Below are 6,145 nucleotides of genomic sequence, written 5' to 3'. Positions count from 1 at the left end.
GATGATTGGTCTTAGAAATCTCGTACACGGCCACGGCACGGCCGCGTAGCGCACGATTCATGGCCACACGACATGAGGCTGAAATTTGTCCTACAAAATAATACCAATAAAATAATATGAGGATTAACAAAAAAAAAAAAAAAAAATATTCTCAATATATTCTCAAGTATATTATTATATAATATAATTTGGTTAGTAATTATTATATAGCATTTTTAAGATTATAATACAATACATAATATAATATAATATATTATCATATGTTGTAATATATGTGATGTAATCAACTTTCAAACATATACTATATGATATTTATAATATTATATAATATATATTATATAACATATTCTAATATACTATTAGTATTTATATATATATATATTATATTATATAAGGTGGAAGGGCTATGTAGTGATTGGGAGGTTGAGAAAAGAGGATGAGAGGGGGGTAAAAATCCACTTTTTTTAAAAAAAAAGAAAGTAAGAATTTTTCACTTCCACTTTTTTTCAGAAATAATTAAAATTATTTAAAAAATAAAAATAGAAATGGGATAAATAAACATATTTTCTTCATTGGGATTTGTATTTTTTTTTCAAAAAAAAAAAATGACACCAAATATGACCTAAGAATTTTTTTTTATTCCATCTTAGTGACCTAATATGGTCTAAAATTGATATTCCTATCGTGGGATGACATGTCCCAAGCACTTTTGAAAAAGTTTGAATTCTAGGTAATTACAACTCTGCAATTAAGAAGATTTGGAAAGGGAAAGATGGCTATGCCTTATAGGGAAGTAGGTTATGGCTCATAAGAAAAGAGTTATGGCTCATCTCTAAATTTCCGCCTCCAATCATAACGAATCTATACTCCCTAGTCTATATAAACTGGGTTAAGGGATCCCAAAGGAGTCTCTTATAGCTCAAAGCTCTCATTATGAGAGGCTCTCAAACCCTCATCCATTATTCTGCTCTTCTTTCTTGCAAGTTAACAAATCTGTGATCTATTGAGGCCGAGGTGAAGGTTGAGGCTAAAGTGAAGGTTGCAACCAAACTACCAATCCCGAGGCCAAGGTGAGAAGCCCGAGTACCAAGCAGCCAGGTTCGAGGCTAACGTAAGGAGCCCAAGGCCGAGCTCCCAAAGGTTGATCTCCCAAGGCCAAGCTCCCAAAGGTTGAACGCCCAAGGCCAAGCTCCCAAAGGCCGAGCTCCTTTGAAATGTTTTGTTTTCTCCCCGCAGACTTCTATTTTTTACTGCCGGTATATATTGATGACTGAAGATAACTCATCAAAAACTTTTTCTTAAACTCTTACACCTATGAAATTCTCTTTCTTCGAGGTGAAAAGGCGGATTGAGAAGATCGAGGTAAGAAGGCCGAGGTGAAAGACCGACCTGAAAAGGCCAAGATGAAGGCTAATCAAAGAAGGCTATCAGAATCAAGCTGACCAGAATAAGGCAATATGCTACACTACTCTAATCTTTTCTCTTATCTTTTCTATTTCTTATTGTCATTCTAAAACCCTTTCTCACTTAGGCATCGAAGGGTTTGGCTGGAAACAATCTGGCGAGTTTTTCTCTTCTTTTTGTATGCAAATCAATGACCCTCCATCGGTCGATCGGTGTCCTCCAAGCCTCTACTATAGTCGAGCAACCTGGGAATTGGTCGTTACCCCCCTTCGGCCTGTGGCCTCGTCCCCCTCAGGGGGGTTTACTTATTCGCGCACACATGTGCGCTGTAATGACACAATTCACCATCAAACAAATAGCATCATTTGTGGACAAGTAGACGAGCGAAGCTGCTCTGCTCGGTTGGGCTAGAGGAGAATTGTACAGTGCTGGAGCTAATCTACTATCACAGAAATGATCCAAGGTTCGTTAGAGCATTGTACAATGCTAGGGACCCCCCGATACTTAAGTGAGGCAGAGTTTTGAGAGGGAATAAGAGATATGAAAGAGAGATTAAAGTATGAGGGTGTGGCATTTAGATTTCCTTTCTTACCTGGTGGGTTCTCGTGCCTGATATTTATAGAGGAGAAGGTGCGGATTTATGTAGTTAGGAAGGTGCAGATTTATGTAGTTAGGATCACGCGATTCATGGACAAGTAGTTGAGCTCTTTCCCTATCTGTTGAGCTAGGGTGATCACGATATTTCTTTTCAAGCATACTGAGATCAGACACTTTCTTTATCTGCTAATCTAGTCAGCTATATTATAACTTTTGGTCATACTACTGAGCTATAAATGATTGCGCTATTATTATGTTGATCGTTCGAAGATTTGATTGCCTCTAATTTTGTGGGACATGTGTCATCGCCTATTTGGCGGGCTAAGCTGTTAGGCTAGTTTTCAAGCTTGGCGAATCCAAGTCATATTAGAAAGGATGTTTATGGCCCATAAGAATGGGGGTTATATTATTTAGGAGAATCCCTTAAGTCGATATGGATCACTTTGGTCACCACAAGCAAGGCCTGGACATAATCCAGAAGCAAAACCACGACATCTAGAAGCTGAATCGCGTGTCAAACTTCAGGAAGCTATAACTTTGTCATATGATGCCTGATGGAGATAAAAAAAAAAAAAATTAACTTGGGTAGCTTTTCGAGATTTACAACTTTGGGCCGACCCCTAAGAGGTTGAATCGAGCCAAAATTTCATCGTTTGAACCCCTAAACAGACTAGTCAAATTGAATTTTTTTCTTTTTGGACAAGATTTTGATTGGATATTATTTTCCAATTCGTGAAGAATTAAGCAAAGCTACAGAAGGCAAAGTTGATATAGAATTCGAGATCAACCTACTATAGAATTTTTTTTTTTGCTAAATTATTTCTATTAGTCATATTTATTTTTGGGAAAATAATTCTATTAGGACTATGAGAGGAATCCAAACCAAATTATGCAAGGGAGGACCTTACTACTATTATAAATTGGAATTGTGTATCTCGATTTTAGGTCTTTAATAAAAGAAAAAAGAACTTAAGCCCTACTTTTGTAATTCTTCTACCTTCTTCTAATTTTATTTTGAGTGATTCCTGTTTAGAGGGTTGAGAAAAAGTTTCTTTCTTCCTAATCAGATCATTATGGAAGAAGGAGTTATGGCTCATTCCTTGACTTCTGCGTTCAATCGTAATGGATCCATGCTTCCTCGTCTATATAAACAGTGTCCTGCTAAGGCCGAGGTGAGAAAGCTAAGTTGAAGGCTAAGGCTGAGATAAAGATCGAGGCCAAGGTGAAGCCCAAGCTGAGCAATCAAGTTCGAGGGAAAAACGAGAAATTCGAGATAGCCAAGCTTCCAAGCCTGAGGTTAGAATCCACAAGCCGAGCTTCCAAAGGCTAAGCTCTTAAAGGCTAAGCTCCAAAAGCCGAGCTGAGAAGACCGAGGTGAAAAAGCCAACGTAAGAAGATCGATATGAGATGACCAAGATGAAAAGGCCGAGATGAGAAAGTCGATATGAGAAAGCCGAGGTGAAGACCGTTCAAAATAAGACAATATTCTACACTATTCTAATATTTTTCTTTATATTTTATTATTATTATTATTGTTTATAAAAAAAAATTGATTTATATATCGAAGAGCTTTTCCCATCCTAGCAGAATTTTGGCATCAATATGGTGTTAACTCAGGCGATTTGCCGCCATGCTTTTAAATAATAATAATAATAAAGAACATCAGGCATCTGAAGTTCCCCAAAGAAGTTCCCCATCGGACGTCAACTAATTTATACAGCCAACAAAGAGGGCATTATGACATGTCCGACAAAACTCAGAGCCTATTATTACGACACTCAAGTATGTTTCAGGTAATGGATACATGACAAAACCCCCAGGGATATGTCCCATCAAGATTATTTATATATAATATTATGAAGCGGACCATCCAACCAGCCATTTATTGGTCATCAATGGGCAGTTACGAAGGCCAGCGCAAAAAATTAATGCAGGTACATTCTCGTATTTGTATATGCTCGATTAATCACCTTTCACATACGTTTTACCAAAAAAAAAAATCACGTTTCCCGCGGAGCCAATCTCGAACCCTTCTACCCTGCCAAATTGAGTTGATGATTGGGTTCCGTTTTGAGTTGGGATGTCATCTGGTCTGTAAATAACTTACTCACAGTAACAACACCATTTGTCCATAACATAACATGACTTAGCATTCACAGTAACAATATCATAAAAAAACTTAGCACTCTTATTCTACAAAATAAAGAAAATAAATCATGAATCCATGATACCTATAATTCTAATATACATACATATGACGTGAAGTAGTTTTATATAATTTATTACGTAAACGTAGAGAGCTAAGTTGAGATAAAATTGAGTTATCTAGATATCGTCGACTAAGGAGGAGGAGATCTTCCCCTGCTTGCAGCGGAGGTGGGGCTTGGAGGGGGTGGAGATCTTCCGCCATAGAACTTCGAGTAGAGAGGAAGGGAGAAATGGAGAAACGAAAGAGGAACTGTGGTCCTAGTATAAAAAAAAAGAGAAACTGTACGCATCAAATTATAAATAGGTTAAATGAGTCAGACATCTAAAATATGTATCCGCCCCAATTAATAAACAGGTTAAACGGGTCAACCTATTTACGACCAATACCTGTTTAGGCCAAACCCAAACATGTTTATGGCAGGTCGAACACGAATCGGGTTATATTTTGCCACCCCTAGAAGTAACCTAAGGTGAGTGAACAATGAATTAGCCAAGGTGAGTGGACTTGGCATGGCGGAGTAGTTCTGATAATGTTCTCATCGCCTAGGAGTTCGTGTTTGATCTTGGCAGGGCCCTTAGAGGGAGAAGTTTAATGAGAATTAAACTTGACATGGAGAGGGCATATGACAGGATGAACTGAGAGTTTGTTCAGTATTCCCTTCGGTGCTTTGGCTTCCATGAGACATGGATCAGATAGATTATGGAATGTGTGAGGGGGCCCTTGTTTGCCATATTGGTAAACGGGACGACCTCTCACTTCTTCGAGTCTATAGTTAGGCTACGCCAGGGTTGCCCTTTATCCCCTTTGCTATTTATTATATGTGCTGACTCTCTATCCAGGGCTTTATGGTGTGCGGTGGTCTCCTAGAGGTTAGAGGTCTACAAGCAGGTGCAGGGGACCATGCCGATATCCCACCTACTATTTATGGATGACAGTCTGCTCTTGGCACGGGCGACCAGGCAGGCTACCCAGGTGATTAGGTCAATCCTCCGTGCTTACTGTGACGCCTATGGACAACAAGTCAACCTGGCGAAGTTAACGATCCATTTCAGCCCGAAGACCACACCACAGGTGAAGGAAGCCATTATGGAGATCCTGGGAGTTAGACAGCAAGAGAGTGGGCTAAGATACCAGGGCATCCCGATCACGGGACGATGACTATGCAATAGGGATTGCTCCTCCCATGAGACTAGTATCAGACACAGATTGGAGGGGTGGCAGATGCACTCTCTATCCATGATGGGCAGGGTCACTTTGGTGAGGTCAGTTCTGAGCTCCATCCCAATATACCTCCTCTCCGTCCAACTCTATCCTTCCAGTGGCACTGCTAAGGTCACTCGAGAGGCTCATCAAAGATTTTATTTGGGGGAGGCATGGGGATAGAGGTGGTATCCACCTGATGGCCTGGAAGGTGGTATGTCAGCCAATCAGGCTTGGCGGTCTGAGGGTGGCATCACTTCTAGTGAGACGGGAGGCATTGGTGATGCGACATATAGCTAGAGTCCTGTTGGAGCCAAATAGCATATAGTCTTCCCTGATGAGGGCCAAGTATGGCAGACCATCGATTGATACACGTACAGGACGTCATCACTCGCCCATATGGAGGGAGATGTGTACCAGAGCCCCTGTGGTGCTTCATGCGATCAGATGGGCAATGGGCGATGGGGGATCTATTGATGTCCTTGAGGATAGTTGGGTGATTGAGTTACCTATCAGTCGCTTGCCGACTATGGTGGACACAGACAGGTTACAGGGGCTCAAGGTTAATGATTTGATTATCCCAAGAGAGGGACGTTGGAGTGAGGCTTTGATACGGGAGGTTTTTGAGGAGCAGTTGGCGGCAAGGGTGATGGCCTTACCAGTACCATCACGGAAGGAGCCAGATAGACTGATTTGGGAGCCGACGGGCAGGTTGAGTGTGCGTGCCAGAGATCT

The sequence above is a fragment of the Phoenix dactylifera genome, unplaced genomic scaffold (genome assembly GCF_009389715.1).
Source record: "Phoenix dactylifera cultivar Barhee BC4 unplaced genomic scaffold, palm_55x_up_171113_PBpolish2nd_filt_p 000564F, whole genome shotgun sequence".
Lineage (NCBI taxonomy): Eukaryota > Viridiplantae > Streptophyta > Magnoliopsida > Arecales > Arecaceae > Phoenix > Phoenix dactylifera.
This window is presented reverse-complemented; position numbering follows the sequence as displayed.